This window comes from Myotis nattereri (assembly GCF_964212035.1).
Source record: "Myotis nattereri genome assembly, chromosome: 2".
Taxonomy (NCBI): domain Eukaryota; kingdom Metazoa; phylum Chordata; class Mammalia; order Chiroptera; family Vespertilionidae; genus Myotis; species Myotis nattereri.
The window spans coordinates 37,338,151-37,360,014 of NC_138076.1; positions in this window are offsets into that span (position 1 = coordinate 37,338,151).

Sequence of the window (21,864 nt, forward strand, 5' to 3'; positions counted from 1 at the left end):
AGGGTGCAGGGCCACAACCTCCCTATCCGCCCTGTTCTGTGTGTGACAGGGGGCAGCTCCCCAACCCCCTGATCGGCCCTGCTCTATGCATGACAGGGTACGGAGCCCCAACCCCCCTGATGGGCCCTGCTCTGTACGTGACAGGGGTAGTGCCCCAACCCCCTGATTGGCCTGCTCTGTGCGTGACAGGGGGTGGCGCCGCAACCTCCCCATCGAACCTGCCTTGAGTGTGACAGGGGGTGGTGCCCCAACCCCCCAATCGGCCCTACCCTGAGCGTGACTGGGGGTGGCATCGCAACCTCCTGATTCGCCCTGCTCTGTGCATGACAGGGGGTGGCGCCTCAACTCCCCAATCAGCCCTGCTCTGAGCCCGACCAGGGGCTGCACCTAGGGATTGGGCCTACCCTCTGCCACCCGGGAGTGGGCCTAAGCCAGCAGGTTATTATCTCCCGAGGGGTCCCAGACTGTGAGAGGGCACAAGTGGGGCTGAGGGACATACAGCCCCTCCCACCACCAGTGCACAAATTTTTGTGCACCGGGCCTCTAGTCTATAATAATAAAAGCATAATATGCTAATTAGACTGGATGTCCTTCTGGGCTACCTTCCGGATGAAGCCAGTGGCCGGAGGGAAGCCGGTGCTGGCAGCCGGGGGAAGGAAGGCCTACTCTTGCATGAATTTTGTGCATCAGGCCTCTCGTTGTAGAATAATAGATATACAGTCATGTAATACATAATGACATTTTGGTCAATGACAGACTGTATATATGATGGTGGTCCCACAAGATTAAAAGGGAGCTGAAAAATTCCTATTGCCTACTGATGTCAGAGCTGTCATAATTTCCTAGTTCAACACATCACTTGTGTGTTTGTGGCGATGCTGGTGGTAAACAAACCTATTCTGCCAGTTGTATAAAAGTATAGCACAGATAATTCTGTACAGTACATAATACTTGATAATGATAAGAAAGGATTATGTTACTGGTTTATGTTTTTACTATACTAGACCCTTCATCATTTTAAGATGTACTCTATTTATAAAAACGAAAAAGTTTTCTGTGAAATAGTATGCCATGTTACACCAGCAGCAGCCTCATACATCTTGTGTTTACCAGGTTTCCTATTTGCATCATCCTCTTTAATCTCATACTGTTTTTTAACTTTAATATAGCCTAAGTATAACACTATTTATAAAGTCTTACAGTAGTGTACAGAAACGTGCTATGCCTTCACATTCACTCACCCCTCATTCACTGACTCACCTCAGGCAGCTTTCAGTACTGCAATTTTCATTCATGGTAAGTGCCTTATACAGGTGTATCATTTTAAACCTTTTATACCGTATTTTTATTGTTCCTTTTCTATATTTAGCTACACAGATTCTTACCACTGGGTTACAGTTGCCTAAAGGATTCAGTACAGTGACATGCTGTACAGATTTATAGCCTATGGGTACCCCATAGCCCACGTGTGTAGTAGGCTATACCATTTAGGTTTGTATAAGTACACTTTAAGACGCTCACACAACAGTAAAATCTCTTATGGACTGATTTCTTAGAATGCATCCCCTTCATTAAAGAGTGCATGACTATATTAACGTATGATAGATCTTTAAAAGATCTATCTTTAAAAGATTTTCCATGCAACCTGGCCACAGGTTTCTTATACTTGTGTTTCAAAAATTTATTAGCTCTATAACATATTTCATAACTAACAAAATATGCATTGGCTTCACCCATAAGTACTAACAGCCCACTTAACAGTTATATTTTCTTATTTATACCAAACGTTTCCTGTAGAAACGAATAAGCATAAGCATTTCTCTTGGGCTCATACAATCCTTAGAAAGACCCACAAGTAATGACAGCAGTTACCAAAGGGAGAATTGTATAATGATGCCTATGTGTGTGTCTAATTATTACCAGTAGGATCCTGATATTTATGGGGAAGATGTTTGCCATGAGAAACAACACTATCCTTGCAAAGGCAAGCTGCAAAGGAGAGGGCTTTTGATTTTGACTTTAGTATGAGTTGTCTGTGTTACTAAAGCTTGCTTGCCTTTGTTTATTGCACTCACTTCTGACAATTCAGAAAAGGCCATGTGTAGTCGTTAAAATCCACTCAGCAGCTTCCTTTCCTGAGGCAATCTGCTCTAAGTACCTAGTCCCTGCCCCACCTCTTCTACAACTCCCTTTTTCAAGGACTTGAGCATTTTATAGACTTGTAAAGAAACTGTACTATATATATCTGATGATGATGATGACATCAGTCATACACCTAAAGTTCTGTTCATTCCACACTCCATCTTATCTCTTTTTTTATTACTTTTGTTTTATTGTCATTGGGATTACTGAATCATAAGACAAGGGGAAAAATTATCCCATTTAAAAATATCTTTTCTACTATTTCAAAGTTAAACCCATATTTTGAATCTTCATAATATACTGGATATTTATTTATTAAAAAATCTCTGTGTTGTATCACATGACATTAGAGTATTTCAACCTTTCTTGCATTCCCCCCACCAAAATATAACCTCCATGAGGTCAGGGACTTTTATCCTCAATCCTATAACCTTAGTGTCTAAAATAGTGCCTAGCTCATAATAAGTGATCAATAATATTTGTTAAATAAAAGTCTATGAAATTCTATTGTTGAAAAGAACAACATGTGAAACATTTCACTTCTCCCATTTTCCTCCACACACTTTACTCCTGATAAATCTTTTCTTCATCTTTCCATAATCCCCTATACCAGCTGTGACGATCTCTAATATTTATTTTTGGCTCTATGATCTTCAACTACAGTAAATATCTAATTTGTGTCATTAAATTAGGTTAAATGGCTTTACGTTTACACTGTTAATGACTCTAATGTCTATATTTTCAACCCTGATCTCTCAGTTAACATCTAGCCTTATACCTCTAACTGTATATAGGAAACTACTACTATGAAGTAATAATATATGTCCTCTTTATAGCAAAGCTGTATCCTTTTACCTAATTCCATTCTTTCTATCAATAGCATTCTCTAAGTCAGCCCAGTTTGAAAATCTGGAGGTATCTCCTACTCATCTCTTTTTTAAATTTCCTACCAACCAACTAAAATGCCCAGTTTAACATTAATTGAAAAAACCTCCTAAACCCAGCCTTTCCCCTTTTGTTTCCATCATCATATTTTTATACTGGCCCTCATTTTTGCATATTTGAACAACTAGATTAGCCTCTTGGTTTCCCTTCCTCCAGTTTATCTTCCCAAATCCTTTATACCCAACACTACAGCATCTCCAACAAATATTAGGATATTTGTCAAAAATTATTTGATGGATGGATGGATGGATGGGTGGATGGATGGATTAAAACATTATTATAATGTGCCTTGGATAAATAGTTTGTAATAGTCACTCCTGTCCCAATACGTCTCAACTCAGACTTCAAATCTGATTCCAACTTTAGTCCACTCTTTCCAAAGCACCCCACTATCCCAGGTAGCTTTTTCTAAGTGGCCCAGAATCAAGTTTTTCTAACTCTGAAAACTACCCCCCGCTTTTCACATATGAAAAATTTGCCCTGTTACCTCTATGAATAAACGTCTAAAATTATATACCCCTCATTAGCTGTCCATTTTCTCTGAATTCCTATAACATTTCTTATACAACCATAATACATTTTGGCATTCTAATCTGCAATGTCACTTCACTGTTTCCTGCACATATATCTTCTTCCCTCAGCAAGATTTACATAATCCTGGAAGACAGACACTATGTCTTAAGGTCTTTGACTGACTACAACAATGTCAAGAACTAGGTATTTCTTTAGTGCTCTGCATACTTTATTTTACCTTTGTACTAGTATACTTCCTGTGAAGAATAAAAAGGAAACAAATTTTAAGGTAGAACAAATCTACACATAACAGACTTCTGAAAGGAGAGAAAACCCATGTTCTACACCAACTGATTAACATAAAGCATATAACTCAAGAAGACCTTTAGAAGTAGAGCTTTCTAACTTATATTTATAGCCATGAGATAGGAAAAAGTTTTAAAAGTTAGAATTAGAAACAGAATATTATACTTTTTTATTATTGCTTCCTGAAGTATTGATTTACTAGCTATGTTTATTCGCAGTCAATGGAAATGGAAAAAGTATATATACACTTACTCCTGTTTTTATATAATAAATATGTGGAGAAATGCATTCAATTTTATGGCTTTCTTTATACTTAAGAATAAGAAATCTTCACAACCTATATTTAAAAAGAATCCAGTAATAGTAATATCAAAAGAAAGAAAATAGCAGTTAAAAATCAGATATTAAAGAAAGTACCATATAGTTTTATTAAGGATAATTGCTCCTGCAACTCAAAACTTGGAAATGCTCTTATCAGATAAGTTTCAAAGATAAGAATGACTAAAGATAAGAGTTTATTTTTGACCCTCCAAAGACTAGCAGGCATTTAGTAAAGTATTAAAAGTAATAAAGGAAATAACTCACATTTTTTAGCCTCAGGAAATACCCTGCTGCTGATGGAAATAATTCTCCAATCTTTATCCTGTGGTGTTTTTGTGTTTTTTTTTGGGGGGGGGGGGGTTGTTGTTTGTTTGGTTGTTTGTTTTTGTTTTTGTTTTTGTAATGATTTCAGCATTCATTTGGCTTTGGTGCTTAATAATAACATAAGGGTTTTTAAGGAACAATCCCAGACAAAAACACTAGTTTGTGAACAGAGCCACCCCAGACCATCCTGTGAGATAAATGGTGTATCTTCTGAATGCTGCTGCCCCCATCCTGTCGGGTGTTCACTGTGGGTCCTCATAAATGTCTAGTCTTATTTCATATCACTTTCCCAGAAAACTTATTCTCCAGAAAGGCCAATCCACTCAACATTTTAGTAACTCCACAAATGTTCTTGACTCTACACCTTACTGGAAACCTTTCAGTAACCTCCAACATCTTCCTTTCACCTCTTCACCTATCCAAATTTCACCCATCCTTTAAGGTCCCACTCAAGTCCCACCTTTCTGTAGAGCCCTCCCTGATCACATCAAGAGTCTTTGGAAACACTGAACAGCTGTAACAGTCAGGCAAATGCTATGTCTTCTCTCCTGAAGTACGTCTGCCTGTCCTGTTAGGATGATACCATATTCTATATTTCAAAAGACAAGTGATTTGGGCCAAAAACATGAGCTTACCTTTTAAAAATGCCTACCCATTCCTTTAACTCTCCCCTCCACTTTCTTGTGTAGAGTTTCTGTTAAGTATTCACTTCTTATTTTCTACCTTCTATTTTGGTTAGTTTTTGTTTAAACATTTCTTACCTCCCTGACAAGCTTCTTAAGAGTAGGGCTTGTCTTTGATTGTATGACTATGACTCATCCACCAAGAGGAGGAACAGTTTCGTATATGTACTAGAAAATAATTGGGACCTCTGTAAATATCTATTTAATAAATGCAATATAATGGTCTAGAGCCAGAGGACCCGGAATCAAAGTATGGCTTTGCCACTTACTAGCCGTAGCAGTGTGACCTTGGCTTTGTTGTTTCTCCTCCACCAGCCTCAAGTGCTGCATCTGCGAAATGTGGGCATCATCATCTACTTTCAGTATTGTTTTGGTGTTGTCTGGGTTGTGGTGTTGTTTGTGGTCTCCTTCCATCCATCACTGAAAGAACAGCCATGTCTGTGGCAAGAAACAATTCTTTATTTCAGAAATTGTAACTGTCCCATTAAACTTTCTGCAGAAAATTTACTGACTCTTATCACTGTATTTTTCTGAAGTTTTTCTTCCAAACTCATAAAAGAAAAGTATGGGAAGGCAGTAAAAAACAAAGAAAGGAAACATTTATAATATGTATGTTCAGTCTTAAAGACCCAAACAAATGATACTGCAAAAAATCTTTACTGTCAAATATCACTTTGTAATTCTTGATGGGTATCCAATCCCAGTTATGAACAATCTGCTAGGTTCTGGAGATGATTTTATGGTTCGTTGCAGTCTTGGTTGAAGTCTTTAACCCATGACACGGGTTTCAGTGAAAAAGTTCAAAACCATCTTTAGTCATTTCAAACATAACATTTGTTTGCTTTGTGCTATTGGAATCTTTTCTGCAGCATGGAGGTATACCATAAAGGGATCTGAACAGCCAAGTGGCAGCCTTCTGGGGATGCTAAAATTTGCATGCCTGAGTGCCTCTCTGATTCTCACATGCCAAAACAATTAAAGAAGCAGGAGTGGGTTAAAAATTGTCATTTTTTTTTCCCTTTCTAAGTCAATGCACACAGTTCCTATGCATAATTTGTCTTCCATTATGCGGACTCTAACATCTTGTTTACCACTGTTCAGATGGAGTGTTTCTATTAAGAAAAGTTTCTATAAACTGATTAAGAGTGAAATTTCAAAATATGAAGAGCAGTAATTATTCAGTGAAAGAGGAATAGCTGATCAACTACAAGTATGTGCAAAAACTTCTCATGCCCAGTAGGTAAACTTGCTCTAGACTTCTCATTCTTCTGAACATTACTTATTTATTGAGCAAACATTATATTCTAGGCATCGTGTTAGGCATTGGGAGTATATTACTTGCCTTTCTTTAAAATACTGTAATATTTGCAATCTTTACTTAAGATGACCTGACTAGCAAATCAAAGAGAGAAACAATTGCCACTCCAGAAGATTGGTCTGAACATGAGTTTAAAATCAACCTCCCAGAGCCCTGCCTGGGTAGCTCAGTTGCTTAGAGTGTCGCCCTGATGCCCCAAGGTTGTGGTTTGGTCCCCAGTGGGGCCACATATAAGAATCAACCAATGAATGCATAAATAAGTGGAAAAACAACTCTCTTCCTCTCTCTCCCTCTCTCTCTCTCTCTCCCCTCAATAAATAAATATCCTCTCAACAATTTGATATGGTCAAATTAACTTCCTAGCCATAGTCTGTAAAGTTCTTCCATAAGAGCACCTCTCCAACATCATTATCTAATTCTCCCCATTTTTCAAGACATCAAATATATTATCTTAGCTAAACTCAATTATTTTAACTTCTATGCCATAAATACATATTGATTTAGCCCTTTTAAACTTCTATTTCACTATTTTTTGCCATCCTGTTCATCCTTGGAAAATATTCTTTCCACCATCTCTACTAAATCAAAACTGCTTTTCTCAAATTCAAGCAATAGATTCATTTCTCCTAGGAAATCCTTTTACAGTTAGGTTAAATCACAATGTTTTCTCAAATAAGGCACATTCTAATCAATTGCATGCAATATCTAGATTATTATAAAATATACATGTAAATATGCATCTACTATGCATCTTTCACAGAGCAGCTGTATAATTAATAACTGATGAATGCATAAGCTTTCCTTTAGCTTCTCATCTCTCTGCATGAGGAGTGTTTACAATCTATAATAATGAAAGCATAATATGCTAATTAGACCAGACAGCTAAACGACCTTCTGGATGTCCTTCCAGAGGTCCTTTAGGATGAAACCGTGATAGCAGGGGCCAAGGCAAAGGAGGTTAGGGGCAATCAGGCAGGCAGGCGAGCAGTTAGAGGTGATCAGGCAGGCAAGAAGAGTGGTTAGGCACGATGAAGCAGGCAGGCAGAGGCGGTTAGGGGTGGTCAGGCAGGCAAGTGAGCGGTTAGGGGCGATCAGGCAGGCAGGCGAGTGGTTAGGGATGATGAGGCAGGCAGGAGCAGTTAGAGGCTATCAGGCAGGGAGGTGAGCAGCTGGGAGCCAGTGGTCCCAGATTGCAAGAGAGATCCCGTATTGCAAGAGGGTGCAGGCTGGGCTGAGGGGACCCCCCATCTCTGCACAAATTTTGTGCACTGGGCCTCTAGTATACTATAATTCTCTATCAGTGTACAGTTTTTGCAAACCACAAATTTGTTATGAAGAGAAACCAATTACAAAGTTATAAAGACCGTTAGCAATACTAGAAAAATTGTGGGGGATTCGGAGGAAGAGAAAAGTAAAGGTTTAGTAATTCAATAGAATGACCCATTTCAAAGGAGTCTTTGATTTTTAGGAGTGAGTCCTGGGGAATACAAACAAAGACAAACAGAACAGATACTTAGCAAAACCAGCCCCAGTTTTCAAAGAAAAGACACATACATACCCAAAGAAACAATGACTGGTCCAATAATAAAATGGTGTCTTTGTCTAGGAATTTCAGTAATAGACACAGCCAGGAAATTTACACAGAGGAAAATAGATTGCCAAGTTAGTCATCCAATGAACATGGGTTTAGCAGAGTCCTAAGCTGGCCTCCCAGAGGCCTCCTTGACCAGAAATGGTGGAGACCAGCAGGAACTTCTCAGATTATGCAAGAATCCTGGGATTGACCTGGAACAGAACCATAGAGAAGCTGGAACAGAAGCTGTTTGTTCATTTGCCAACATTTACCTCAGCACTAAACTGCTAAAACAAAGTGCCAATAAATTTTTAAGAGAAATACCCTTAGCTACACAACAGTCAGAAGACTGAGTATGAATTAAAATGCACGTTTATATAATGCCCTCTCCTGAGCTTAGTGCATTAAATCTTGCCTAATGTCTGACAGTAGAAAATATCATTTCACCAGTTTTGATGAATCAACCCCAGGATAAGACCTTAAATAAGACCAGGAAAAGTAATTGAGACTGTTTCTCACATAGGAAGAGGAGTGCTGAGAAACAAGTGTTAAAAGGGAAAATAGCAATTTGCAGAACCTAAATCCAGAAAACATAAGAATATATATATATATATATATATATATATATATTAAACTTTATGTTCCTTTCAACTTTATGCCTTGTTAAATAAATTATATAGTATCATTACTTGGTTATGGCCCCCAAATAAAGTATAGTTTTTTATATAAATGTATCTCAATATGAGGTCACTTGGGATTATGGCTCAGAATTGGGTGAGTAAGGGATTTCAGTAGATATGCTTTCTCTGTTGCACTGTAATAAAAATTTACAAGTTAATCAAATACTGTGAAATTTTTTCCTGATAATCTATGCAGTCAGCACTGTATTGGCAAGTAGATGTTTAAATTTACATCTTCAAAGTAGGGGAAGTTTGCTGACAGGTATACTCAGAACATCTTAGTAGGAAAACACCCTTGAAAACTTTTTTTTCATAATGTTCTCAAGATCCTCTTTCTCACCTATGCACAACCCCGGGAACTGCCAACTCTTCAGTAACAACACACAATATATTACAGTGGGGCCTTGACTTACGAGTTTAATTCGTTACAAGACTGAGCTCGTTAAGGAGCTCATTAAGAAGCTCGTTAACTCAAATTACTCTATCAACTCAATGCAAAAAAATCGGCTGAGAGATAGCTGGTATCTCAAAAAACTCGTTAGTCGGGACACTCATAAGTCAAGGCCCCACTGTAGTTTCAAACACTGAAGAAATCGGACAGGAGCCATCTTTGTTTTTAAATACATTTACCTGTCTTCTGTGTGACCCTCAACACATGCCTTCTTGTGCCCACATACTCGGCTCTCCCTTTTCAGCATGCCTGCTTCTGTGTGTGTAGGCAATAAATTGGTGAGCTTGAGTTTAAGAATTCCCTCAAGTAGCTTCATTGTTGATCTTAACCAGAACTACACAACTCAGCCCTTCATTGTGAAATAGACCAGAAAGAAAGCAGTGTGTCCTTGGTAGTCTAATTACATTGTTATTTCAACACATTCTGTTCTTTTCCATATTTTGATTTTATCTTTCACTCTGATTAACCTAACAATGTAACACCATATCTGATTTTTTAAATTCTATATATACGTACAAAAAGGAGAGTTGAGGAGGGAGGTCAGACTACATAAAAGTGCGATACCTCCAGTCAGAGCCAAATTCCTAAAGGGTTAGGCCATTAAATGGCCAAGCAAAATAAGACACAATCGGTGCTAACTTCATTTTCAAAAGTTCCCACGTGTAGGTTTATAGGTGCCTAGAGGGATGAGTTACTCTCAATTGTGTCTTGTTTAATTTGGCCATTTTAAGGGCTAACCCTTTTCTGACTTGGCTCTCGTGGTAGATATCACACCTCTACATGTCTGAATTTGATTCTTAACTTGGCTTTTTCAGTGCACATTAAGTGTTTCTGATTTGGTATCACTCTAAAAGAATTTGTAAGTGGTTTCTTTGCACTTATGTCTGGACAGATTGGGGTCAGGTGTGATTGGTGGGTTTCCACTATTAAATTATTTCACACTCCTTCACCCCAGCCTAATGACTGTAACCTCAGAGTTCATCTTCTGTGTGGGAGGCCAAAATATACTGAGATCAGGCACTGCAGAAGTTAGGTTTATGCATTGCAATTAAACAAAACTAAGATATGTTGTTTTTTTGAAATAAATATGTTATCTTTGCACAGAGCTTCTCATTAACATTTTTTTACTTGGAAAAAAAATAGAGAGCAATTGTCTAATCTATGAGATAAAATGCAGGAATTAAGTCCTTGTTTCTATCATTCTCTTCATTTATTAGAAGGAGGCACTAAGATTTAGCACATAATTACCTACTTAATGATTTAATGGGAAGAAAGTCAATTGAAATAAACACTGAACTTCTTTAAGGAAATTCATTGTATTTGTTTTCCCTCCCTTCCTCCCCCAACATGCACAAAAGAATTAAATTTAGCCTATAATGATGCATAAAATACAAGATGACCTAAATTAGAACAAGCGGAGAAAGGAGAAAACTTGTGTAAAAATTCATAAGGTGGAGTAGATGGACCATGAATCTTAGAGTCAGAAACCAGCTTTGGAATCTGGCTTACTAGCTTGATAACTATGGTAAGTCATTTAACCTCACTGAGCTTCGACTTTCTTATGTGCAAAATAGATATTATAATAATTTCTACATCACAGTGTTTTTGAGAGAATCACATAAGACTATAGATATGAAAGTAGCCTGTAGAGTATAAATCACAATATGACATTTCACTTATATTATAAAAGAATTAGAGAATAATTAAGTGCTAAATTATTGTGTGACTATAGTACAAGTTCATAGAAAGAGGATATTAGTATAAATTGGAGAAGATTCTAAAGTTTCCTTTGGAACAGGTGCAATTTGGGGTGGACCTTGAAGAATATGTCCAATTTGATAAAGTACAAAAGATGAAGAAGGTTTTCTAGATGAGAAGAGTAGGAAAGAATTTGGGGGAGAAGAGGGCTTTTGGGAATTAGATGCAAAAGCATAAAGGTAAAAAGCAGTGTATGGGGGAGGGTTACTGGTAGTGAGAAAACTGGAGATGGGGTTACACACCCAGGAGTAACAGAAATGAGAGAGAAGACACGGAAGGAGCTCTGTTATAGATTGACTTTTGTGTCCTCCCAAAATTTATATGTTGAATCCCTAACTTTCAATGTGTTGGTGTTTGGAGATGGAGTCTTTGGGAGGTAATTACAGTTAGATGAGGTAATGAGGGTGAGGCCCTGGTCTGATAGGATGAGTGTCTTTAAAAGAAGAGACCTTGCTGTCTCCCTACAAAGAGATCATGTGAGCACTCAGAGAGATATTGCCACCTACATCCCAAGAAGTGACCTCAGAATAAATCCTACCACTGATCCTAGACTTCCCAGCCTCCAGACTGTGAGAAATACACTCTGTTGTTTAAGCCACCCAGTCTATGATATTTTGTTACGGCAGCCCAGGCTGACTAAAACAAGCTCCAAATATGAAGAGTCTCGAAAATCAAACAGAGGGATTAGGCTGAACTTCTTGAGAGGAGTGGCCAAATGAAAGGAGTGCCTTGGAGTATTATTTTGGAAATGGTGTGCAGGGTAAAATGGAAAGGAATGAGGATGAAAGTAGAAACGCAAACTAAGGAGCTGTTTCTACAATCCATGTAAAGTGTGGTGAAAATCATGACTGGACAAATAGCAATGAGAGAAGAGAGAGTGGACCTAAGGAGCGTTTCTAAAATTTATACAACAGTATCCAGTGAATGGGAATAAAAGGAAGGGAAGAGTTAGCCTAACTCCTGAATTAGGCTCTCATCTTTGTTTTTTAAAATGGATGAGGAGCTTAAAGTGAGCAGGTTGAACTGATCAAAGTAAGGAACTCAAGCATTATTTTTATAATCATCATTTTCTTCATTATTAATATGGAGACCTATACCTTTATTCATGAGTTGGCCAATCAAAGATTAGAAAGCTAGAAGAGAGAGAAACTAAGATGGCGGCATAGATAAACACCGGGAAATTGCCGCCTCCCACAACAATTGAAAAATACCGCAAAGGACAGAGCAGACATCATCCAGAACAACAGGAAGCCTGGCTGAGTGTAAATTCCACAACTAGAAGGAAAGAAAAGCACACTGAGAGCCAGAGGAGCTGAGAGGTGAAGTGCAGAGGTACAGCGGCTTGCGCGCGTGCACGGAAAGGGGGTGGCACCTGAGGATGCGGCTGTTTTTTTGAATCACAAGCTCCCGACTGCTCTGAAACTTAGGCAACTGACAGACCCTTGAGGGAGCAGGGAGTGGTGCAGCCTTTCCAACCCCAGGAAATGTCATCAGAAAATCACAGCCAGCCTAGCACAGGTCCCCTGCGGTCCTCCACACCTTGTCCCACTGTGAACACCTACTAGGGATTCAGTGGTCATAGTGGCACAGCTTTTTGTAAATCACATGCTTCTACATAAAAGCATATGGATATAAAATCCCTGAGAAGAAAATTGCAACGATATGGTTTATCACATGGTTTTCTTTCTGCAGTGTTTATTGAAAAAGGCATTACCACATGTATTCCTTTTGAATTTTGTTTTGACTTTGTAATTTTATTTATTCGTGGTTTTCTGACATCAAGGTGTTATGAGAACTTAAAATTCTATTTCAGAGCCACCTTATTGTATTTGAAAAGATATGTGGACACAGTTCCTACTATGTGAATTATCTGCGTTGTCTTTGCTCGGGGAAAGGACTCCCACAGCTTCCTGCACACTCAGCCCAATAGGCAGCCTTTTCTCTCACCATCAGAGTCCTCTCAAAAACTCGCCCAAACTAAGCCACGTAAAGCCTGATGGACATGCCTCAGGAAGACCTCTCTCCCTCTATTTATGCTCAACCACTTCTTTGGAAATGATATTGCTTCAAAAGTTTTCTTTATAATCAATGCTGGATTAACCAAAGCCTATACTAACCTTTTGTTTCTCCTTCTCCTATATATATTGCCTACCATTGTAGCCCAACAGGTACTCCATCTACTCCTGCATCTACTTCTGTATCTTCAGCAGCAGGTGAGTTGGGAAATACATAGAGATAATATTTCTTCTCGGGTAGCCTCATTTGCAGCATCAATGGAGGAGGAGACTGACAAGAACTTGTTGAAACCTCAGATCAGCTAGTGATATTATCTACTTGAGTCCTACTCAGTCACCTAACATTCATTTATTCACTCATAAAAAAAAATTGAGGGCCTGGTTTGATGATGATGAAAACATGTGAAGAATCACAACCCCCAGTTATTTCTCACATGGACTTTCGGTAGAGTTGAGCACACAACCTTATCAAAAACAAAATGTTATTAAAAACACAGTTGCAAAATAACCATGCGAGGAATGTCTCAGGATGATATTTTATTAAATAAATTTACTTTTTTCAAAATCATTATTTAGCTACCATCATGTTCCAGGCCACTTGTTTGGAGCCAGGGAAGAATAGATGAAAAAAGAGTCTTGCTGTCAAGGCTCTCACTGAAGGTCTAGGGAGAGAGAGAACTTACAGGATAGTGGGACAAATGCTATGAAAGAAGTGTTTCAAGAGTGCCAGAGAAAACCGAAATTCCAGCCAAGTAGAATTTAGTAAACAAGAAAGGGGCCTCAGGTAAGCTCTAAAAACAAGAAGTTTGCCACTGGGGATAAAAGAGAGAAAAGCATTTAAGGCAGAGAGAGCAGGAGGAAATAAAGGGGTGGGGGAGTATTCAGAAGTGAGAGAAAAAATGCTGAGTCCATGGAACTGGGTTAATTGGCCACCAGCAGAGCATTTGCTGCACACAGGGGAGTTGGGAACAATGATAAGACAAGAGACAGCAGTCCAGTGATAGAAGGTCTGATATGTCCTACAAAGAAATCTGGACTTTATCCTTAGGGTAGTGCAGAGCCATAGCAGCATTTGAGACAAAGAAATCAAATAATTTAATTTGAATATTATAAAAAATGACTGCAGCCACAATAGAGGAAGAATTTGGGTAAGAGCTAGAAATAGAGGTAGCCCAAACCAGGATGGAGCAGTGAGAAATGCATGGGGATTTCCAAACTCCTCGCTTCAAAAAATGAAATGATGGTTCCATTCATTAAAAAAGACTATGCTTCAAGAAGATTGAGTTTAGTGATTGAGTTTGGAATAAATGAATTTAGATTTCCTCTGAGATATGCCAGCAGAGGTGCTCAGTAGGACATCAAGACTATAGATACAGGCTAGAAGTAAAATTGAGTGGACGTGGCTGGCAGTGAAAGCCATGGAAAGGCTGAGTTTGTCAGATGGTGTGAGATTGTTCAAAGGAGAGCATGTAGAAGGTGGGAGAGGGGCAAGCAAAAGAAAGATGCAGAAGGAACTCTAGGTAATGACATAGAGTAGGCAGGTAGCAAAGAGTAAAAACAAAGCAGCTGAGAAGCAGTCCAAAAGAGAGCAAGATAACCAAGGTAAGAACAGGGTTACGGAAGTGATCCTCTCACACTGCCACCCTAAGTGAAAGAGGGAATTCCTCAGCCTAGGTAACTGAGATCTCTACTTTTCCTATGGAACAAGGCTACACATTGGAGACACAGTTCCATTGAGTTGTGTCCTGAGTACAACACATAGATCCTTGTTTCTGCTTTTTTGCTGGTGTGGTAGCAAATCGATGTGAAAGCAACCTGATTCATTAGCCTCATTTACTTGCAAGTTGGAAAACATGTTTGTGGTCTTTCTGACCCATTTAATTGTCACTTTCCTTTTACAGATAAAAAGAAAGCTCCATGAGGTTGAGACTTGGCTACTCACACAGGTTTTAGAGCCCTAGGATTAAACTCTTACCTGGCTTAAAATCCACTCATGTTCTACTACATCCCACAGTTCTGATAACATTCCCTATTTGTACTGCTTTTGTCCTTTCAAATTCTTTCTTTCAAATGAATACAAATTAAAACAGGAGGCTGTTTTCTAATTTTGACCTTGCAGTCTTCACATAACTGAGCATCATTCTGAGAAGCAGTTTCTAAAAATTTTTAAAAATACAAATCAGTGATGATTTTTAAGTGTTCTCACTCTGTGAATGCTCAGTATTTCTGTACTATCCGCCCCCTGCACCTAGAAAAAGACAAAAAAAAAACCTGAATGAATGAATGAAAACATCACCAAATTTCAGTGAGAAAACAAGAGCCTTAAGAATACCATTGCTTACATTTTTTACTTGAAGTAACCTGGGCAGGGGATTAATCTAGGTGAGCATATATAAATGTTCTGCAAATAATATACAAATAGACTTTTCATGACTAAGTAACATATCTGAGAATAAGCCCCAGAAAACCCCAAGCCACGATTGATCTAAAGGTTAATAATTTTGGGGCCAAGACTATTATAATCATGAGTAAAATGTACTGTGAGAATGGGATGCTGTGTAAGATTAGGTTGGATTAAGGGGGCCATTTTTGTTTAATCGAGGAGAATAACTTTTTTAAAAAGGTTTCAGAATGTGTCCCCAGTGGTTGAAATTATTATGCTGCCATAAGGAAAGAAATTGGGTCAAAACTCATTATCAAGTGGCATTTCCACAAGTAGCAAGGGAATATACTGTTTCCTATCAGACATTACATCCAGAGTCTGGGTAAGTTTCTTTCCTGAATCTGAGCCTAAAATACTACTTCATTTCCTCACCTTTTCCCAGCATTTGTAAGTATCCAAGTTTCAACAGTGATTGTGAGCAGTAGACAAACTACTCCAATTCCCTGTGCTGTAAAACTTATATTTTATTTTATTTTATTTTTATTGATTTTATTGGGGTGATATTGGTTAATAAAATTATATAGGTTTCAGGTGTACGATTATATAATACATCATCTGTATATTGTTTTGTGTGTTCACCACCCCAAGTCAAGTCTCTTCCATCACCCTGTAAAACTTATTTTTTAAAGTGACTTGTAAATTCAGCAGCTTTCTTCAGTTTCTGTCAACCCATGATGGCCAACCATCCCCATTCTTAGGACAGACAGAGGAAAATTATCACAGCCAAAAATAATCTTTTTTTTATTTAGACTAAATCATTTCGGGCTCAACTTTGCTTCCATTTCTTCCTCTCTAGAGGATCGTTATGGAATGTTAGTACTCTGGATTTGAATAATCAGCTTTGGTTTTTGCTTTAGGGACATAATTATTAGTTACTGGAAGCATTAATTGTGGTGTTTGTTCCCACTGGCATCTTATCTCTTGAATCCTCACAGAAGCCTTGCAAAATAGAAATAGCACTATGATTAATTTACTTTTTAAAATATGTACATCATCCTACCCATTGAAATAACATGTCAGCTTAATCAATTGAGAGTTATAATCTATGCCTGATATTTAGGCTTTATGAGGGCAGATATTTTGTATTTTTTACTGGGTGAATAGATGGATGGATAATGTATATATCCTAGATAATAAAAGCCTAGTGACCATAACGGCAGAAAAACCAGAACAACCGCTCGACCAGTCACTATGAGGTGCACTGACCACCTCTCGATCCCTTTCCCTGGCTGACAGACTCCCATCGCCTGATGGTGAATGGGGACACAAAGATGGGTGGCAGGGGATGCGGGCAGCACCCGGCCAAGGCCCCTGCCCCGCTGGTTGTCCCACACACAGGGGGTGACCTGTGGCAGGGGTGGGGCCTATGAGCAGGCGGGAATGGCTGACCTCTTGGTCCCTCCCCCTGGCTTTCAGGCTTCGATTGCCCAATGGTGAACAGGGAACTAGGGTGGGTGGCAGCGGGTGGCAACAGCCGACTTCTTGGTTCCTCCCCCTGGCTGGCAGGCTCCAATTGCCCCATGGTGAACGGGGACCCAGGGGTAGTGGGCGAGGGATGTGGGCAGTGCCAGGCCAAGGCCCCCGCCCTGCCAGTTGCCTGACACACAGAGGGCGACCTGCAGCGGGGTGGGGCCATGAGCGGCTGGGACCTGCCGATCTCTCACTCCCTCCCTCCTGGCCATCAGGCTCCAATTGCCTGATAGCAAACTGGGAACCGGGGTGGGTGGAGGCAGGAGCGGAGCCAGCTGCCGGCAGCTGGGGAAGATGGCCCTGATCACAGGTTAGGCCTAGGGACTGTACCCGTGCACGAATTTCATGCACTGGGCCTCTAGAGTGTGTGTGTGTGTGTGTGTGTGTGTGTGTGTGTGTGTGTGTGTGTGTGTGTTTTCACATAATTTTGGTATATCTTATCCTTTCCTCCAAATTTTTTATATCTGACAAAAAATGGATGAATGGATGGATAGGTAAAGAGGTGAGTGAATGGATGTAGGCTATGTAAGTGGACGGATGATAGAATGGATAGATGGATGAGTAGTGAATGAATGGAAAGGAAGATGGTAGGTAGATGAGTGGATTGATAAATGGATGGATGGTACTGCTGATTATTACCCAAGATGTCATTTAATGCCACAAATGAGTCTACACAGTGGAAGAATCTCAATGACATCCAGTGGGAACATCAGCTGGACAAACAGAAAATCCACAGAGACAAAGAAGAACTAAGTTAGATTAGAAATAAGTAGTGTTTTCCCAGGAGGGGAGAGGGACAGAGGCTGGCACATTCTGACTTGTGGGTAACCAGTGGCCAGTGGCTCCTGAACAGACATTTCCATCCTGGTGCTGAGATGGATTTGAAAGAGTAGGAGTCTGTAAAAGCATGATGCTGCCCAGAACACACGAAGGACTATTTTAGGCCAGATCTTCTGGTTTTAATGTTTCATGATCGCAACAATTTTCTTCTTATCTACACAGGCTCATAGAATAAGTTCAATTCTGAGCATTATCACAGTTCCACCTTTAAATACTTTCAAAAATGGAAATCAACAACTACTGATAAGGATGTAGATTCCATGGAACCCTGGTGCATTGTTGGTGGGGATGTAGAATGGTGCAACTGCTCTGGAAAACAGCAGGATAATTCCTTAATAAGTTAAACAGGACTTTCATATGATCCAGCAATTCCACTTCTGAGCCCAGAGGAATTAAAAGCTGGGACTTGAACATATATTTGTATGCCCATGTTCATAGAAGCATTATTTACAATAGAGTGGAATCAACCCCCATGTCCATTGATGGATGATGAATGGATAAATAAAATGTGGTCTACACATACAGTGGAATATTATTCAGCCTTAGAAAGGAAGCAGATTCTAACTCATCTTACAACATGGGTGAAACTTGAGAATATTATGCTATGTGAAATAAGCCATTCACAAAAATAAAAAATATTGTAAGATTCCACTTATACAGGCAAAAATAGGTTTACAATTAGTTATATGAAAAATAATACAATAATTCATAAATAATACAAGAATAAACTGTGTTTTGCATACTCAACTGTAAGCCTACTTTTGGCCTGCTGTGTGGGACCTAGAATAATCAAATTCATAGATTTTAAAAAAGTAAAATTATGGTGACCATGAGGTGGGAAGAGGGGAGAATGGAAGTTGGTGTTTAATGGGTATAGATTTCTGTTTAGGATGATGAAAAGTTCTGGAAATGGATAGTGGTGATGGTTGCATGACCATATGATTAAACGGTGTTTTACCAATACAGTGTTTATTGCATTTTACTACAATGACAATGTTTTAATCTAAAAAAATAAATATTCCACTTAACCACAGAAAGAAAGAAAGAAAGAAAGAAAGAAAGAAAGAAAGAAAGAAAGAAAGAAAGAAAGAAAGAAAGAAAGAAAGAAAAAAGAGGGAGGGAGGGAGGGAGGGAGGGAGGGAGGGAGGGAGGGAGGGAGGGAAGGAGGAAGGAAGGAAGGAAGGAAGGAAGGAAGGAAGGAAGGAAGGAAGGGAGGGAGGAAGGAAGAAAAGAAAGAAAGAAAGAAAGAAAGAAAAAAAGAAAGAAAGAAAGAAAGAAAGAAAGAAAGAAAGAAAGAAAGAAAGAAAGAAAAAAGTAGTGTTTGAGGAAGCAATCTTCAGGCAAGCAAAGCGTATTTATTTCAACAAGTTTAGAGCTAAATTAAAATGAATGGTTGAGTATTGCTCTAGTTCTGCAAAGGTACCCCAGTGTTCACTGAAGCATGAAAAAAGGAAGCTGAGAAGAGGCCAAGGAGGAGAGCTCCAACCTATCCCCTCAATCCCAAAGTGGAACCAGAATAGCTCTATTGGCTTTACTTTTATTTATTGCTACCCTATGAGAATTTACCAAAATGGGGCTGCCACTGCTTAAAATAATTTTAAGCCAATTCCTATACTAAGAGGAATAATACCTGCTTATTTCACTGGATTGTTTAAAGAATTAAATGATCTAGTGCTGAAGAGAATGCAGAGGAAAAAGGAACCCTCGTGCACTGCTAGTGGGAATGCAGACTGATGCAGCCACTATGGAAGACAGTATGGAGTTTCCTCAAAAAGTTAAAAATGGAACTCCCATTTGACCCAGTAATCCCACTCCTAAGAATATATCCCAAGAAAACAGAAATACCAATCAGAAAGGATATATACACTCCTATGTTTATAATAGTACAATTCACAATAGCTAAGATTTGGAAACAGCCTAAGTGCCCATCAGCAGATGAGTGGATTAAAAACCAGTGGTACATCTACACAATGGACTACTATGCTGCTGTAAAAAAGAAGGAATTCTTACCATTTGCAACAGCATGGATGGAACTGAACAGCATTATGCTAAGCGAAATAAGCCAGTCAGAGAAAGATAAATATCACATGATCTCACTCATTTGTGAACTATAATGAACAACATAAACTGAAGAACCAAAAAAGAGCCAGAATCATAGAAGTATTGAACAGACTGTCCAACCTATGAGGGAAGGTGAGGGTAAGAGATCAACGAAAGGATGTGCATGCATGCATATGAGCAAAACCAATGGACACAGACGGTGGGGTCGGGGGGGAAGTCACATCCTGGGAATTGGCGGCCGCTGAGGAGAGGTCACTGGGGTGAAAAGAAGACTTATCTAATACTTTAAGCAATAAAGAATTTAAATTTAAAAAAAAGAAATAAATGATCTGTTGTAAGTGAAAAAGGTTTTGAAAAGTATAAAGTATTCTCAAATTATAAAAAATAAAAGATCTGAGATTTAAGAAAGAGCTAAATCTTTTAATTATGTTTTTTTTCTTTTTTCCTTTCTTCCTTTTTTACCCATCTATGCAACCCTAGTTCTTTGCAGGTTTGATCTTTTTACAAAATCACAAACTTCGTATATCTTATTCTTCTCTCTATTCTTTTTACTTCTGACAGAAACTAAAACAATAAATATTAGAACAAATTAAGAAGAATTTGATTGCAAGTTGAGGGTTAGGGAACACAAAATGATGTTGAGAAGAGTTTTGATTTCTGAGGCTAGCCTTCTTTGGGGGTGAGAACAGAATCTCTGAAACCATCCATTATGTCTGATAGATGGGTCATCTTCCAGTTCTTAGGACCCTTGCAACTAAGTTATTGGATCTTTTTAATACATGATACTCCTTAAATCAGAGTTGAACCAGGCTTCCAACAGCCTCAGCCTGCCCAACAGCCTTTTGAGCCAACTTGGAAAGCAAAAAACCGATCATTGCCTAATGTAGAGTTTTATAGCAGAGACTTCATGATGTGATTTTGATGTTTTGGTCATTTATTTTTAATATAACAAATTGCTCTGATGGTCTCTCTGTGAATATATATATATATATATATATATATATATATATATATATACTAATAAAAGAGAAACATGGTAATTGGCGTACAACTGCTACTCTTCCCATTGGCTAATCAGGGCGATATGCAAATTAACTGTCAGACAAGATGGAGGCCGGCAGCCAGGCAGCTTGAAACTAACATGAGGCTTGCTTGCTTCAGTGACGGAAGAAACCAACGTTCCCCGCCTGCCTTGCAGGCCTCTGAGCCCACAGTTTGAACATTGTAACAAACATAGAAGCTAAAAAAAAACAAACCAGAAACCAGCTTTCAGCGAGCTGGGATCTCAGAGCTGGAGTCAGAGCTGGAGTTATACATTGTTTCAAACTGAAACAAACCAGATACCTACTTTCAGCAGCGGAGGCCTAAGAGCTGGAGCCTCAGAGCTAAAGCTGGCCCAGAATTAAAAAAAGAAAAAAGAAAAAAAGGAGCGGTTGGGAACTTCTGTCACCTGCCAGCCTGAAAACAGCCCTCAGACCCTCACCCAGACTGGCCAGGCACCCCAGTGGGGACCCCCACCGTGAAGGGTGTGTGACCAGCTGCAAACAGCCATCATCCCCTCATCCAGGCTGGCCAGGCACCCCAGTGGGAACCCCCACCCTGATCCAGGACACCTTTCAGGGCAAACCAGCCGGCCCCCACCCGTGCACCAGGCCTCTATTCTATATAGTAAAAGGGTAATATGCCTCCCAGCACCGGGATCAGCATGACAGGGGGCAGCGCCCAAACCCCCTGATCGCCCTGCAGCTCTGTGTGTGACAGGGGTGGGGCCACAACCTCCCTATCCACCCTGCTCTGTTCGTGACAGGGGAAGGAGCCCCAACCCCCTGATCAGCCCTGCTCTGTGCCTGATACAGGGAAGTTCCCCAACCTCTGAACGCCCCGCGGCTCTGTGTGTGACAGGGTGCGGCGCCCCAACCCCCTGATTGGCCCTGCTCTGTGTGTGACAGGGTGCGGCGCCCCAACCCCCCCTCCGCCCCCATGGGCCCTGCTCTGTGTGTGACAGGGTAGAGCCATAACCT